The sequence below is a fragment of the Rhipicephalus microplus genome, unplaced genomic scaffold (assembly GCF_043290135.1).
Source record: "Rhipicephalus microplus isolate Deutch F79 unplaced genomic scaffold, USDA_Rmic scaffold_381, whole genome shotgun sequence".
Classification (NCBI taxonomy): Eukaryota; Metazoa; Arthropoda; class Arachnida; order Ixodida; family Ixodidae; genus Rhipicephalus; species Rhipicephalus microplus.
This window is the reverse complement of record NW_027464945.1, coordinates 90,001-107,005: the sequence shown is the minus strand read 5'-3', so window position 1 is coordinate 107,005 and position 17,005 is coordinate 90,001. Positions and strand designations below refer to the sequence as shown.

General features: G+C 59.9%; 3 non-coding genes across 3 annotated transcripts; all 3 read left to right on the top strand.

Annotated features, from left to right (window-relative positions):
* The first annotated feature begins 870 nt into the window (after positions 1-870).
* Positions 871-2,685, top strand: LOC142794158 (small subunit ribosomal RNA). The gene has a single exon (XR_012892116.1). It is a non-coding gene; the product is annotated as a small subunit ribosomal RNA (ribosomal RNA).
* A 1,719-nt stretch (positions 2,686-4,404) lies between these two features.
* On the top strand, positions 4,405-4,557 carry LOC142794166 (5.8S ribosomal RNA). Its single transcript, XR_012892122.1, has one exon. It is a non-coding gene; the product is annotated as a 5.8S ribosomal RNA (ribosomal RNA).
* A 9,457-nt stretch (positions 4,558-14,014) lies between these two features.
* LOC142794157 (small subunit ribosomal RNA) lies at positions 14,015-15,829 on the top strand. Its single transcript, XR_012892115.1, has one exon. It is a non-coding gene; the product is annotated as a small subunit ribosomal RNA (ribosomal RNA).
* The last annotated feature ends 1,176 nt before the right edge of the window (positions 15,830-17,005 follow it).

The window sequence follows — 17,005 nt, the reverse complement described above, 5'->3', positions numbered from 1 at the left end:
GAGTCGTGGTGCCTCACGTTTTCGGCAGAAACCGCGGCGGAATTTTCCCGTGCGTGCGCGCACGACCTCGGTGCTGTGCCGTCAGCGTAGTGTTGCACAAACTCGTGGCCTACCCAAGGTGCGGTACGTTTGCGGCCGTATCCTCGGTGGGAATTTCGTGAGTAGGGTCGCAAATTCTACGACCTCGGCGGGTTTGAGAGCGACGTAGACTTGTGGCACGCTCAACATGCCACACGTTTCGGGGCACACCCGCGGTGAAATTTTCTCGAGTACGCTCGTATTAGGGCCCAAGGAGGTCTGGGTACTTATCGCTGCTATTATGTGGGGGTTCTCGTGAGCGGCGTACGCGAAAGCGACCGGGTGTCTGATATGCGGCGGGCTTCGGCCTCGTCAAGCGTGTCCTCGGGTCTGCTCCAGGGGAATCCACGGCAGTCGTCTGCAGCCTCATCCGCTTGATGCGTTAGGGGCTGGTTGTCGGACGGTGCCGTTTTACCACGATATCGAGGTGTGTTCCGTGTCGTCCTCGGGCGATTCAGATGCGAAAGCGCCGAAGACGCGGGCGTGACCCGTCGTCTGGCGGCTTTGCAGTCTCGGCTCCGTTGCTAGTTCCGGCCGGTCCACCGACAGTGCAGCGGGCTTGGGCAACCCGCACGGCGCGACCGAGTCGATGCAACGAAAAAGAGCGAGCATGAACGTGCTTCTTGCCGCACGGCTCCCACTCGTCTTTCGGGAAGGTTGTGCCGTAGCGAGCTCGAACGCCGTCATCTCGGAGTGCAAAATAAGCGTGTTGGGGCGCCTGAAGGTGGCCTCCGCCGCACACAGACTGCGTCCGGCCCGCCGAGGGCGAGGACGGACGCGCAGTCGAACGATTACCTGGTTGATCCTGCCAGTAATCATATGCTTGTCTCAAAGATTAAGCCATGCATGTCTAAGTACATGCCGAAATAAGGCGAAACCGCGAATGGCTCATTAAATCAGTTATGGTTCCTTAGATCGTTTCTTCCTACTTGGATAACTGTGGCAATTCTAGAGCTAATACATGCAGTGAGCCTGGAGCCCTTTGGGTAACGGGTGCTTTTATTAGACCAAGATCGATCGGGTTTCGGCCCGTATTGTGTGGTGACTCTGGATAACTTTGTGCTGATCGCATGGCCACGAGCCGGCGACGTTTCTTTCAAGTGTCTGCCTTATCAACTTTCGATGGTAGGTTACTTGCTTACCATGGTTGTTACGGGTAACGGAGAATCAGGGTTCGATTCCGGAGAGGGAGCCTGAGAAACGGCTACCACATCCAAGGAAGGCAGCAGGCGCGCAAATTACCCACTCCCGGCACGGGGAGGTAGTGACGAAAAATAACAATACGGGACTCTTTTGAGGCCCCGTAATTGAAATGAGTACACTCTAAATCCTTTAACGAGGATCAATTGGAGGGCAAGTCTGGTGCCAGCAGCCGCGGTAATTCCAGCTCCAATAGCGTATACTAAAGCTGCTGCGGTTAAAAAGCTCGTAGTTGGATCTCAGTTCCAGACGAGTAGTGCATCTACCCGATGCGACGGCTCGGACTGAACATCATGCCGGTTCTTTCTTGGTGCACTTCATTGTGTGCCTCGAGATGGCCGGTGCTTTTACTTTGAAAAAATTAGAGTGCTCAACGCAGGCGAGTCGCCTGAATAAACTTGCATGGAATAATAGAACAAGACCTCGTTTCTGTTCTGTTGGTTTTTGGAATACGAGGTAATGATTAAGAGGGACGGACGGGGGCATTCGTATTGCGGCGCTAGAGGTGAAATTCTTGGACCGTCGCAAGACGAACTACTGCGAAAGCATTTGCCAAGAATGTTTTCATTGATCAAGAACGAAAGTCAGAGGTTCGAAGGCGATCAGATACCGCCCTAGTTCTGACCATAAACGATGCCAACCAGCGATCCGCCTGAGTTACTCAAATGACTCGGCGGGCAGCTTCCGGGAAACCAAAGTATTTGGGTTCCGGGGGAAGTATGGTTGCAAAGCTGAAACTTAAAGGAATTGACGGAAGGGCACCACCAGGAGTGGAGCCTGCGGCTTAATTTGACTCAACACGGGAAAACTTACCCGGCCCGGACACTGGGAGGATTGACAGATTGAGAGCTCTTTCTTGATTCGGTGGATGGTGGTGCATGGCCGTTCTTAGTTGGTGGAGCGATTTGTCTGGTTAATTCCGATAACGAACGAGACTCTAGCCTATTAAATAGGTGCGGGGTTCCCAGCACCTTACAACCTTCTTAGAGGGACAAGCGGCTCCTAGCCGCACGAAACAGAGCAATAACAGGTCTGTGATGCCCTTAGATGTCCGGGGCCGCACGCGCGCTACACTGAAGGAAGCAGCGTGTCTTTATCCCTGTCTGAAAAGACTGGGTAACCCGTGGAACTTCTTTCGTGATTGGGATAGGGGCTTGCAATTGTTCCCCTTGAACGAGGAATTCCCAGTAAGCGCGAGTCATAAGCTCGCGTTGATTACGTCCCTGCCCTTTGTACACACCGCCCGTCGCTACTACCGATTGAATGATTTAGTGAGGTCTTCGGACCGATGTCCGGCGCGGCCTTTCGGTTGCGCCGGTCTGTTGGAAAGATGACCAAACTTGATCATTTAGAGGAAGTAAAAGTCGTAACAAGGTTTCCGTAGGTGAACCTGCGGAAGGATCATTAACGGATTGTGAAGGGTGAGCGCCTCAGCTGCGTCTGCGCCCGACACTTTCTGCCGCTGACCCCGTTTGGACGCGGGGTCGGCTTTTCCCCACGGGGCTGCCTGAATGTGGAGCGGCACCCCGTGACAAATTGTTGCGCCCAGCGGACGCCAACACCGCGACCTTGGACGGTCGGCCAGGTGGCGGACGCGGGTACAAACGGCGCAACGCACTCATAGGTCGGCTTTCGACCCGCCACTGAACCGTGGCTCGAAGCGCTCGAAATGCGCGACCCGACCGCTGCGGGACCGCCTAGTACTGTAAACAGGAGCGGCGGAGCGCGAACGGCGAGTCGTGGTTACGTCGGTAGAAGGCGAGGCTGCGCGTTCCCGAAACGCCAGCCGAGTGCCCTCCCGACCGTTCGAGCGTGCAAGAACGAGACCCGACAATCGCGCGGCGACTGCCAAGTACGAGAGGAACGGCACAAGCGTCGGCGGTCGGTCAAGGAACTGGCGATGTGACGGGTCCGCTGTGCACCAGTGCATACCGTCCCGCCGTCCGCGGCAAGCGCCTCCGCGTCCTCGGGTGACGGAGGCTGCCGGTCGGTTCTTGCAGGCGAGGGATCTCGCTGGCACCGGTTCGCGTTGACGCGCGGCCGGTCATGGCACGGCGATGCGACGGCCGAGGTGCGCAGTACTCGATGGAGGAACCGCACGCTCCGATGACCGTCCCGCCCTCCGCGGCGTATGCGTACCGACCGTAATGGTTGCAGCAGCGCCGGCCGGCTTTTGAATTCGCCACACGAAACACGGTGCGAGATCGCGGTTAGGGGAGCGTCGACGTTGCCAGGCGTTTTGCTTGCTGCCGAGGGAAAGGCGGCACGGCCACGTCGCGCTCGTCGCGATTAGCGGGTCTGCGCGCTTTGGGAAGGTGCCGCAACGACTTGCCGAAAGAGGAAGCACGGAAGAACGAGGGACTTGGACGTCCCGACAATTGAACGCACTTGCGGCCAGGCCCTTGCTGGCTTCGTTCTTCCGCCTCGAGTAGGCTCGTACGCGGCTCCGGCGCCGAAAGTGGTCCTTGGCACCGACTTCGGTGGACGTGGGAAGTGCCGCGCAAGTACGGCGCGCCTGGCTCCACCTGTTGGCTAAAGTAGGCAGCCGGATCGGCATTTTGGTGTGCGGTGGCAAACCGTGGATGCGAAAAAAGCTTGTGCGATTTCGTGGAACAAAAAGCGGGGGTCCCCCTTTTTATGCGGAGGAGACCGACCCGCCCGCCGTGGTGAACCGCGACGCCACGGTAAAAACGGGAGAGGCTTGTCGATGGGACCGTGCATCCCGCGCTCCACGGAGGCCGGGAGGCGGCCGCCCGAGGAAATGTGTAGCCGTCGAGGCCCGCATCTGCGTGCACTCTTATCCAAATGGGTGTACCGCAGGCATTTTCTGGTTAGGCGGGCCAATGAGAGCGAGCACACAACGATACCTACGGGTCCGGCTTGGAGAACCGGCTTCGACGCCTCCCGAGTATTTATAGAGGGGTGGACCACGAAAGCACTCGCAAGTAGCGGAAGCGAAACGCCGTCCGAAACACACCGTTTGCTCGATTTGCGGCAGCCGAAAAAGGCGCGGCAGAGTTTTGGAGTCCAAGCGTGCGCTGAAAAGCGCCCTTCTTGGCCACTGTTTGGCCGAGTGCCAGAAACGTTTGGTTTTGACTGTACGGAATTGAACAAACACTTTTTCACGACTCTAAGCGGTGGATCACTCGGTTCTCGGGTCGATGAAGAACGCAGCCAGCTGCGAGACTTGGTGTGAATTGCAGGACACACTGAGCACTGATTCTTTGAACGCACATTGCGGCCTTGGGTCTTCCCTTGGCTTCGTCTGTCTGAGGGTCGGATCACATATCAAGAGAGCCTTCGGCGCACAAGGGAACGTGAGCCGTCGACTCGTTTTGACCGCGTCGGCAACACGGACAGCACGCTGAACACCTCACAGCGAGCGCCAACAGCGGCCACTCAAGGGCGAGACGGTGGCGACCGTCGTGCCAGAGCCCAACCGAAACGGGGGCGACCGACTGCATTGAGGATGTGGCACCTCGTTGAGACCGCCGCAGGACTTCGAGTCGGAAGGAAGCCTGCAGGGAAAGTGCGGTCGAGGTTGCGTACTCCTCTCTGCGACCGGGCGCGCAAGAGCTGCGAGAGCCACGGACGCGCAACTTTAACGCACGGTAAACACGAGGAGCGAAAGCCGGCCAGCAAAGCTTCTCCAGCCGTGCGCAAAGTGCGCGAGATCGCAGCCTTGCGTTGCGCTTGTTGCCCTCGAAGTAAGCAGGGTGTCCCGTAGACCGGGCGCTCGAACACGCTGCGGGGCCGTGCCTCCTCCAGGCTTTGCCGCGCGAACAGGGAACGTTCGCGCGCAAAGCGCAGGGAGGTGAGGAGGCTGCGCCCGACGTTTGCGGTTCGCTGCGTACGCGGTTGATGCGGAGAGCACGGCGCGACGACTTGCCGCGAAGCGGAAAAAGTCTCCCGCACGAGTTGGCGAAACGTTGGCGAAGCTTAAGGCGTTCTCGTCGTAGTCCGCCGTCGGTCTAAGTGCTTCGCAGTTCCCGTCCCGTTCAAAAAACTGGGCCACTCCAGTTGGGGCGGGGGCGACGCTACACGAGACGATGCCTCTCGCCAGGCTGCGTGGCTGCCCTTGCGGCGGCGGCGACTGGCCTCGGCGGTGTTTGGGCTTTCGACACGGTCGTTTATCACGCAACTGCTCGGACGACGCACGCGCGCAGCGGAATGCCGCTTGCCAGCCTTGTGAAGATGTGACCCTGTACAGGGTTGCGGGCGCACTTGGTAGGGCGTCGTACTCGGTTCGCGATGGGTTTACGAACGTGTCCCGTCACTTCCACGTCACACCGGTTGTGCGCCGCACGCGTGCAGCGGGGAAGCCGATTGCCAGCCTTGTGAAGAAGTGGCCCTGTACAGGGTTGCGGGCGCACTTGGTAGGGCGAGCGCACGCGGTCGTGCAGGAAGTTGATGGAAGCGAATGTATCCGCTGTCGACCTCAGATCAGGCGAGACAACCCGCTGAATTTAAGCATATCACTAAGCGGAGGAAAAGAAACCAACAGGGATTCCCCGAGTAGCTGCGAGCACTTTTGCACTTTTTGGCTCACCCCGGCTGGCGGCCCACTCACTCGATCGCCAGGTCTGTTTGCCCCGGTGGTTCCACCGCCAGGCTTAAGCGCGAACTTTTTTTGTTTGTTTTCTTTTGATTAAGCGCAAGCTTTTTTCTTTGTTTTCTTTTGATTAAGCGCGGGCTTTTTTCTTTGTTTTTTTTGCATTCGCCCCGGCAGACGCGGTTTTTGCGCCGCCCCGGCTGACGCGGTTTTTGCCGCCCCGGCTGACGCAGTTCGGACTTAGCACTTTTCGGCTGTGCCTGGCTGGCGGCCCACTCACTCGATCGCCATGTCTGTTTGCCACAGTTTTCCCGGTGGTGCCGCACCCGGGCTCGCCCCGGCTGACGCGGTTTCGTGCCGCCCCGGCAGACGCGGTTTTCGCGCCGCCCCGGCTGACGCGGTTTCGTGCCGCCCCGGCAGACGCGGTTTTTTGCCGCCCCGGCAGACGCGTTTTTTTTTTCTTTCGCCCCGGCTGACGCAGTTTTCGCGCCGCCCCGGCAGACGCGGTTTTCGCGCCGCCCCGGCAGACGCGGTTTTTTGCGCCGCCCCGGCTGACGCAGTTCGGACTTGGCACTTTTTGGCTGAGCCTGGCTGGCGGCCCACTCACTCGATCGCCATGTCTGTTTGCCACAGTTTTCCCGGTGGTGCCGCACCCGGGCTCGCCCCGGCTGACGCAGTTTTCGCGCCGCCCCGGCTGACGCGGTTTCGTGCCGCCCCGGCAGACGCGGTTTTTTGCGCCGCCCCGGCTGACGCGGTTTTTTGCCGCCCCGGCTGACGCAGTTCGGACTTGGCACTTTTCGGCTGTGCCTGGCTGGCGGCCCACTCACTCGATCGCCATGTCTGTTTGCCACAGTTTTCCCGGTGGTGCCGCACCCGGGCTCGCCCCGGCAGACGCGTTTTTTTTTTTTCTTTCGCCCCGGCTGACGCAGTTTTCGCGCCGCCCCGGCTGACGCGGTTTCGTGCCGCCCCGGCAGACGCGGTTTTTTGCGCCGCCCCGGCTGACGCGGTTTTTGCCGCCCCGGCTGACGCAGTTCGGACTTAGCACTTTTTGGCTGAGCCTGGCTGGTGGCCCACTCACTCGATCGCCATGTCTGTTAGCCACAGTTTTCCCGGTGGTGCCGCACCCGGGCTCGCCCCGGCTGACGCAGTTTTCGCGCCGCCCCGGCTGACGCGGTTTCGTGCCGCCCCGGCAGACGCGGTTTTCGCGCCGCCCCGGCTGACGCGGTTTTTGCCGCCCCGGCTGACGCAGTTCGGACTTAGCACTTTTCGGCTGTGCCTGGCTGGCGGCCCACTCACTCGATCGCCATGTCTGTTTGCCACAGTTTTCCCGGTGGTGCCGCACCCGGGCTCGCCCCGGCTGACGCAGTTTTCGCGCCGCCCCGGCTGACGCGGTTTCGTGCCGCCCCGGCAGACGCGGTTTTCGCGCCGCCCCGGCTGACGCGGTTTCGTGCCGCCCCGGCAGACGCGGTTTTTTGCCGCCCCAGCTGACGCAGTTCGGACTTAGCACTTTTTGGCTGAGCCTTGCTGGCGGCCCACTCACTCGATCGCCATGTCTGTTTGCCACAGTTTTCCCGGTGGTGCCGCACCCGGGCTCGCCCCGGCAGACGCGTTTTTTTTTTTCTTTCGCCCCGGCTGACGCAGTTTTCGCGCCGCCCCGGCAGACGCGGTTTTCGCGCCGCCCCGGCAGACGCGGTTTTTTGCGCCGCCCCGGCTGACGCGGTTTTTTGCCGCCCCGGCTGACGCAGTTCGGACTTGGCACTTTTTGGCTGAGCCTGGCTGGCGGCCCACTCACTCGATCGCCATGTCTGTTTGCCACAGTTTTCCCGGTGGTGCCGCACCCGGGCTCGCCCCGGCTGACGCAGTTTTCGCGCCGCCCCGGCAGACGCGGTTTCGTGCCGCCCCGGCAGACGCGGTTTTTTGCGCCGCCCCGGCTGACGCGGTTTTTTGCCGCCCCGGCTGACACGGTTCGGACTTTGCACTTTTCGGCTGTGCCTGGCTGGCGGCCCACTCACTCGATCGCCATGTCTGTTTGCCACAGTTTTCCCGGTGGTGCCGCACCCGGGCTCGCCCCGGCAGACGCGTTTTTTTTTTTTTTTTCTTTCGCCCCGGCTGACGCAGTTTTCGCGCCGCCCCGGCTGACGCGGTTTCGTGCCGCCCCGGCAGACGCGGTTTTTTGCGCCGCCCCGGCTGACGTGGTTTTTGCCGCCCCGGCTGACGCAGTTCGGACTTTGCACTTTTTGGCTGAGCCTGGCTGGCGGCCCACTCACTCGATCGCCATGTCTGTTTGCCACAGTTTTCCCGGTGGTGCCGCACCCGGGCTCGCCCCGGCAGACGCGTTTTTTTTTTTTCCTTCGCCCCGGCAGACGTGGTTCCCCCCCCCCCTCCGTCTTTCTTTTTGTTTTTTTTTTTCGCCGCGGCTGAAGTGGATTTTTCGGTGCCTCGACGCCCCGGTAGTCGCGGTTTTTCCGTTTCCGCACGGCCCCGGCTGACGCTGCTCGGTCACAGTCGCCTTTTGTGGTGATTGCAGACTTCTTGAGCGCGGGTGTTTTTTTTTTTTGTTGTTGTTGTTGTTTTATTACGCATTCGCTCCAGCAGACGCTGTTTAGACTTTTTGTTTCCTCTTTTATCCTGCGACGAGGTGACGAGGTTTATTCGGTGCCCCGCCGCCCCGGCTGAAGTGATTTTTCCTGTCCCGTGCCGCCCCGGCTGACGCGGTTGGGACTTCGCGTTTGTTCGGCCGCCACGGGTTTTGGCGCACTCGCTCGGTTGCTTGTTGTTGCCACTTGTTGCGAACCCAGGTTTCTTGAGCGAGCGCGGGCGTTTTTTCTTCCTTTCTTTCTTTGTTCTATGTGTTAGCGAATCGGCCTTTAATATCACACGAGGACTCACAACCAACAATTTTCAGTTTGAAGTGTAAAAAATCTGCAGGTGTTGACGTAACTGACTTGCCCCGTACCCTTGAGTACATCCATGAAGTTCTCGTAGTACTACTAAATCGCATTATTCCAAGTGGAGAAATTCCCATAAACTTGCAAACCTCTACACGAAAATCGGTGCGCGTGATAAAGTTGAAAATTATCGTCCGATATCAAATGTGCCTTCTATAACACAAATTCTAGGAAAAAAAAAAAAAAAAACACTTGTTCGCCGTTTTCTGCGCCGTGACTGGCAGCACTCCGGCGAAGCGAAACGGGGTCGATTCGAGCACGATATCGGCGTCTTTCGACGTGCTCGCCGGCGACCGTCGCACGAGTACGTCGCACGAGCGCGTCTGCCGGGGCGCCGTTTGCGAAGCCGACGCAAAAGTGGGAACCGCCGCTCGGATGATCGCCGCTTTCGGCAGAGTGAGTGTTGGCACTCCGGGGAAGCGAAACAGCGTGAATGCGCCCACGAAATCGGCGTATTTTGAAGTGCCCGCCGGCGACCGTCGCACGAGTACGGTAAACCGCGTCAGCCGGGGCGTAGTTCGGGACGCCGACGAAAAAGTGGGAAGCGCAACTCGGATCTTCGCCGTTTTTGCAGGAGTGAGTGGCGGCCCTCCTGCGAGACCAAGAAGCATCGATTCGTGCACGAATTCGGCGCCTTTCGACGTGATCGCCGGCGACCGTCGCTCGAGTAGGGCAAACCGCGTCTGCCGGGGCGGGCTTCGGGACGCCGATGCGAAAGTGGGAAACGCTGCTCGGATGTTCGCCGTTTTTGGCCGAGTGAGTGCTGGCACACGGGCGAAGCCAAACGGGGCCGATTACGGCACGATATCGGCGTCTTTCGACGTGCCCGCCGGCGACCGTCGCACGAGTACGGTAAACCGCGTCAGCCCGGGCGGAGTTCGGGACGCCGATGCGAAAGTGGAGAACGCCGCTCGGATCTTCGCCGTTTTTGGAGGAGTGAGTGGCGGCACTCCGGAGAAGCCAGGGAGCGCCAATTAGCGCACGATATCGGCGTCTTTCGACGCGCTCGCCGGCGACCGTCGCACGAGTAGGGCAAACCGCGTCTGCCGGGGCGGGGTTTACGACGCCGACGCAAAAGTGGGAACCGCCGCTCGGATGTTGGCCGTTTTTGGCAGAGTGAGTGCTGGCACTCCGGCGACGCGAAAGAGCGCGAATGCGCCCACGAAAGTGGCGTATTTGGACGTGCGTGACGGCGACCGCTGCAGGAGTACGAAAAACCACGTCAGCCGGGGCGAGCGACACACGGCGGTCTGGGTGCTTATCGCTGCTATTATAGGGGCACCCCGGCAGACGCAGAAAAAAAAAAAAAAATTTTCGACCTTCTTTTTTGCTGGTCGAGCTCGGGTAACCCAGGTCGCAATGGGAGCCGCGCACGAAAGCGGCGTCGCGAGACGCGTTCGCGGTCGCTAGTCGCACGAGCTCGGCAACCGCGTCAGCCGGCGCGGAGTTCGGGATGCCGACGGCTAAGTGGGTACCGCTGCTCGGATGTTCGCCGTTTTTGGCCGAGTGAGTGCTGGCACTCCGGTGAAGCCAAGGAGCGCCAATTCGTGCACGATATCGGCGTCTTTCGACGTGCCCGCCGGCCACCGCCGCACGAGTACGGCAAACCGCGTCTGCCGGGGCGGGGTTCGCGACGCGTACGCAATAGTGGGAACCGTCGCTCGGATGTTCGTCGTCTTTGGCCGAGCGAGTGCTGGCACTCCGGCGAAGCGAAACGGGGCCGATTCGGGCACGATATCGGCGTATTTCGACGTGCTCGCCGGCGACCGTCGCACGAGTACGGCAAAGCGCGTCTGCCGGGGCGAGGTTTGCGACGCCGACGAAAAAGTGGGAAGCGCCGCTCGGATCTTCGCCGTTTTTGCAGGAGTGAGTGGCGGCCCTCCTGCGAGACCAAGAAGCATCGACTCGCGCACGATATCGGTGTCTTTCGACGTGCCCGCCGGCCACCGCCGCACGAGTACGGCAAACCGCGTATGCCGGGGCGGGGTTGGCGACGCCGACGCAAAAGTGGGAACCGCCACTAGGATGTTCGCCGTTTTTGGCAGAGTGAGTGCTGGCACTCCGGCGAAGCGAAAGAGCGCGAATGCGCCCACGAAAGTGGCGTGTTTGGACGTGCTTGACGACGACCACCGCAGGAAAACGAAAAACCACGTCAGCCGGGGCGAGCGACCCATGGCGGTCTGGGTGCTTATCGCTGCTATTATAGGGGCACCCCGGCAGACGCAAAAAAAAAAAAAATTTTTTTCGACATTCTTTTTTGCTCGTCGACCTCGGGTGACCCAGGTCGCAGTGGGAGCCGCGCACGAAAGCGGCGTCGCGAGACGGCTTCGCGGTCGCTAGTCGCACGAGCTCGGCAACCGCGTCTGCCGGGGCGGAGTTCGGGACGCCGACGGCTAAGTGGGAACCGCCGCTCGGATGTTCGCCGTTTGTGGCCGAGTGAGTGCTGGCACTCCGGCGAAGCCAAACGGGGCCGATTCCGGCACGATATCGGCGTCTTTCTACGTGCTCGCCGGCGACCGTCGCACGAGTACGGCAAAGTGCGTCTGCCGGGGCGGGGTTTGCGACGCGTACGCAATAGTGAGAACCGTCGCTCGGATGTTCGTCGTCTTTCGCCGAGCCAGTGCTGGCAATCCGGCGAAGCCGAACGGAGCCGATTCGGGCACGATATCGGCGTCTTTCCACGTGCTCGCCGGCGACCGTCGCACGAGTACGGTAAACCGCGTCAGCCGGGGCGGAGTTCGGGACGCCGATGCGAAAGTGGGAAGCGCCGCTCGGATCTTCGCCGTTTTTGGAGGAGTCAGTGGCGGCACTCCGGTGAAGCCAAGGTGCGCCAATTCGCGCACGATATCGGCGTCTTTCGACGTGCCCGCCGGCCACCGTCGCACGAGTACGGCAAACCTCGTCTGCCGGGGCGGGGTTTGCGACGCCGACGCAAAAGTGGGAACCGCCGCTCGGATGTTCGCCGTTTTTGGCAGAGTGAGTGCTGGCACTCCGGCGAAGCGAAAGAGCGCGAATGCGCCCACGAAAGTGGCGTGTTTGGACGTGCTTGACGACGACCACCGCAGGAAAACGAAAAACCACGTCAGCCGGGGCGAGCGACCCATGGCGGTCTGGGTGCTTATCGCTGCTATTATAGGGGCACCCCGGCAGACGCAAAAAAAAAAAAAATTTTTTTCGACATTCTTTTTTGCTCGTCGACCTCGGGTGACCCAGGTCGCAGTGGGAGCCGCGCACGAAAGCGGCGTCGCGAGACGGCTTCGCGGTCGCTAGTCGCACGAGCTCGGCAACCGCGTCTGCCGGGGCGGAGTTCGGGACGCCGACGGCTAAGTGGGAACCGCCGCTCGGATGTTCGCCGTTTGTGGCCGAGTGAGTGCTGGCACTCCGGCGAAGCCAAACGGGGCCGATTCCGGCACGATATCGGCGTCTTTCTACGTGCTCGCCGGCGACCGTCGCACGAGTACGGCAAAGTGCGTCTGCCGGGGCGGGGTTTGCGACGCGTACGCAATAGTGAGAACCGTCGCTCGGATGTTCGTCGTCTTTCGCCGAGCCAGTGCTGGCACTCCGGCGAAGCCGAACGGAGCCGATTCGGGCACGATATCGGCGTCTTTCCACGTGCTCGCCGGCGACCGTCGCACGAGTACGGTAAACCGCGTCAGCCGGGGCGGAGTTCGGGACGCCGATGCGAAAGTGGGAAGCGCCGCTCGGATCTTCGCCGTTTTTGGAGGAGTCAGTGGCGGCACTCCGGTGAAGCCAAGGTGCGCCAATTCGCGCACGATATCGGCGTCTTTCGACGTGCCCGCCGGCCACCGTCGCACGAGTACGGCAAACCTCGTCTGCCGGGGCGGGGTTTGCGACGCCGACGCAAAAGTGGGAACCGCCGCTCGGATGTTCGCCGTTTTTGGCAGAGTGAGTGCTGGCACTCCGGCGAAGCGAAAGAGCGTGAATGCGCCCACGAAAGTAGCGTATTTGGACGTGCTTGACGGCGACCGCCGCAGGAGTACGAAAAACCACGTCAGCCGGGGCGAGCGACCCACGGCGGTCTGGGTGCTTATCGCTGCTATTATAGGGGCACCCCGGCAGACGCAGAAAGAAAAAAAAAAATGGGGACATGGCGTGCGTCACCGTGCGGCTTCGCAGCGTTGCCGAAGTCGCCGAGCCCTTCGACTGAGCCGAACGGCGGACAGGGAACGTTGGTCGGCCGTTCTAACCTGTCGGTGCCACGCCGAGACGTCGTTAAGGAAAACCGCGTCGTGGGCCTCTACGACGCCGTCGAGTCGTTGTACGTTTGGTGTCCAGCGTGTCGGCGGCGAGTAGCGGACACGTCGTTCACGACTTCGGTCTTTCGCAGTCGACGCGAACTTGCGGAGAGTCGTGGTGCCTCACGTTTTCGGCAGAAACCGCGGCGGAATTTTCCCGTGCGTGCGCGCACGACCTCGGTGCTGTGCCGTCAGCGTAGTGTTGCACAAACTCGTGGCCTACCCAAGGTGCGGTACGTTTGCGGCCGTATCCTCGGTGGGAATTTCGTGAGTAGGGTCGCAAATTCTACGACCTCGGCGGGTTTGAGAGCGACGTAGACTTGTGGCACGCTCAACATGCCACACGTTTCGGGGCACACCCGCGGTGAAATTTTCTCGAGTACGCTCGTATTAGGGCCCAAGGAGGTCTGGGTACTTATCGCTGCTATTATGTGGGGGTTCTCGTGAGCGGCGTACGCGAAAGCGACCGGGTGTCTGATATGCGGCGGGCTTCGGCCTCGTCAAGCGTGTCCTCGGGTCTGCTCCAGGGGAATCCACGGCAGTCGTCTGCAGCCTCATCCGCTTGATGCGTTAGGGGCTGGTTGTCGGACGGTGCCGTTTTACCACGATATCGAGGTGTGTTCCGTGTCGTCCTCGGGCGATTCAGATGCGAAAGCGCCGAAGACGCGGGCGTGACCCGTCGTCTGGCGGCTTTGCAGTCTCGGCTCCGTTGCTAGTTCCGGCCGGTCCACCGACAGTGCAGCGGGCTTGGGCAACCCGCACGGCGCGACCGAGTCGATGCAACGAAAAAGAGCGAGCATGAACGTGCTTCTTGCCGCACGGCTCCCACTCGTCTTTCGGGAAGGTTGTGCCGTAGCGAGCTCGAACGCCGTCATCTCGGAGTGCAAAATAAGCGTGTTGGGGCGCCTGAAGGTGGCCTCCGCCGCACACAGACTGCGTCCGGCCCGCCGAGGGCGAGGACGGACGCGCAGTCGAACGATTACCTGGTTGATCCTGCCAGTAATCATATGCTTGTCTCAAAGATTAAGCCATGCATGTCTAAGTACATGCCGAAATAAGGCGAAACCGCGAATGGCTCATTAAATCAGTTATGGTTCCTTAGATCGTTTCTTCCTACTTGGATAACTGTGGCAATTCTAGAGCTAATACATGCAGTGAGCCTGGAGCCCTTTGGGTAACGGGTGCTTTTATTAGACCAAGATCGATCGGGTTTCGGCCCGTATTGTGTGGTGACTCTGGATAACTTTGTGCTGATCGCATGGCCACGAGCCGGCGACGTTTCTTTCAAGTGTCTGCCTTATCAACTTTCGATGGTAGGTTACTTGCTTACCATGGTTGTTACGGGTAACGGAGAATCAGGGTTCGATTCCGGAGAGGGAGCCTGAGAAACGGCTACCACATCCAAGGAAGGCAGCAGGCGCGCAAATTACCCACTCCCGGCACGGGGAGGTAGTGACGAAAAATAACAATACGGGACTCTTTTGAGGCCCCGTAATTGAAATGAGTACACTCTAAATCCTTTAACGAGGATCAATTGGAGGGCAAGTCTGGTGCCAGCAGCCGCGGTAATTCCAGCTCCAATAGCGTATACTAAAGCTGCTGCGGTTAAAAAGCTCGTAGTTGGATCTCAGTTCCAGACGAGTAGTGCATCTACCCGATGCGACGGCTCGGACTGAACATCATGCCGGTTCTTTCTTGGTGCACTTCATTGTGTGCCTCGAGATGGCCGGTGCTTTTACTTTGAAAAAATTAGAGTGCTCAACGCAGGCGAGTCGCCTGAATAAACTTGCATGGAATAATAGAACAAGACCTCGTTTCTGTTCTGTTGGTTTTTGGAATACGAGGTAATGATTAAGAGGGACGGACGGGGGCATTCGTATTGCGGCGCTAGAGGTGAAATTCTTGGACCGTCGCAAGACGAACTACTGCGAAAGCATTTGCCAAGAATGTTTTCATTGATCAAGAACGAAAGTCAGAGGTTCGAAGGCGATCAGATACCGCCCTAGTTCTGACCATAAACGATGCCAACCAGCGATCCGCCTGAGTTACTCAAATGACTCGGCGGGCAGCTTCCGGGAAACCAAAGTATTTGGGTTCCGGGGGAAGTATGGTTGCAAAGCTGAAACTTAAAGGAATTGACGGAAGGGCACCACCAGGAGTGGAGCCTGCGGCTTAATTTGACTCAACACGGGAAAACTTACCCGGCCCGGACACTGGGAGGATTGACAGATTGAGAGCTCTTTCTTGATTCGGTGGATGGTGGTGCATGGCCGTTCTTAGTTGGTGGAGCGATTTGTCTGGTTAATTCCGATAACGAACGAGACTCTAGCCTATTAAATAGGTGCGGGGTTCCCAGCACCTTACAACCTTCTTAGAGGGACAAGCGGCTCCTAGCCGCACGAAACAGAGCAATAACAGGTCTGTGATGCCCTTAGATGTCCGGGGCCGCACGCGCGCTACACTGAAGGAAGCAGCGTGTCTTTATCCCTGTCTGAAAAGACTGGGTAACCCGTGGAACTTCTTTCGTGATTGGGATAGGGGCTTGCAATTGTTCCCCTTGAACGAGGAATTCCCAGTAAGCGCGAGTCATAAGCTCGCGTTGATTACGTCCCTGCCCTTTGTACACACCGCCCGTCGCTACTACCGATTGAATGATTTAGTGAGGTCTTCGGACCGATGTCCGGCGCGGCCTTTCGGTTGCGCCGGTCTGTTGGAAAGATGACCAAACTTGATCATTTAGAGGAAGTAAAAGTCGTAACAAGGTTTCCGTAGGTGAACCTGCGGAAGGATCATTAACGGATTGTGAAGGGTGAGCGCCTCAGCTGCGTCTGCGCCCGACACTTTCTGCCGCTGACCCCGTTTGGACGCGGGGTCGGCTTTTCCCCACGGGGCTGCCTGAATGTGGAGCGGCACCCCGTGACAAATTGTTGCGCCCAGCGGACGCCAACACCGCGACCTTGGACGGTCGGCCAGGTGGCGGACGCGGGTACAAACGGCGCAACGCACTCATAGGTCGGCTTTCGACCCGCCACTGCACCGTGGCTCGAAGCGCTCGAAATGCGCGACCCGACCGCTGCGGGACCGCCTAGTACTGTAAACAGGAGCGGCGGAGCGCGAACGGCGAGTCGTGGTTACGTCGGTAGAAGGCGAGGCTGCGCGTTCCCGAAACGCCAGCCGAGTGCCCTCCCGACCGTTCGAGCGTGCAAGAACGAGACCCGACAATCGCGCGGCGACTGCCAAGTACGAGAGGAACGGCACAAGCGTCGGCGGTCGGTCAAGGAACTGGCGATGTGACGGGTCCGCTGTGCACCAGTGCATACCGTCCCGCCGTCCGCGGCAAGCGCCTCCGCGTCCTCGGGTGACGGAGGCTGCCGGTCGGTTCTTGCAGGCGAGGGATCTCGCTGGCACCGGTTCGCGTTGACGCGCGGCCGGTCATGGCACGGCGATGCGACGGCCGAGGTGCGCAGTACTCGATGGAGGAACCGCACGCTCCGATGACCGTCCCGCCCTCCGCGGCGTATGCGTACCGACCGTAATGGTTGCAGCAGCGCCGGCCGGCTTTTGAATTCGCCACACGAAACACGGTGCGAGATCGCGGTTAGGGGAGCGTCGACGTTGCCAGGCGTTTTGCTTGCTGCCGAGGGAAAGGCGGCACGGCCACGTCGCGCTCGTCGCGATTAGCGGGTCTGCGCGCTTTGGGAAGGTGCCGCAACGACTTGCCGAAAGAGGAAGCACGGAAGAACGAGGGACTTGGACGTCCCGACAATTGAACGCACTTGCGGCCAGGCCCTTGCTGGCTTCGTTCTTCCGCCTCGAGTAGGCTCGTACGCGGCTCCGGCGCCGAAAGTGGTCCTTGGCACCGACTTCGGTGGACGTGGGAAGTGCCGCGCAAGTACGGCGCGCCTGGCTCCACCTGTTGGCTAAAGTAGGCAGCCGGATCGGCATTTTGGTGTGCGGTGGCAAACCGTGGA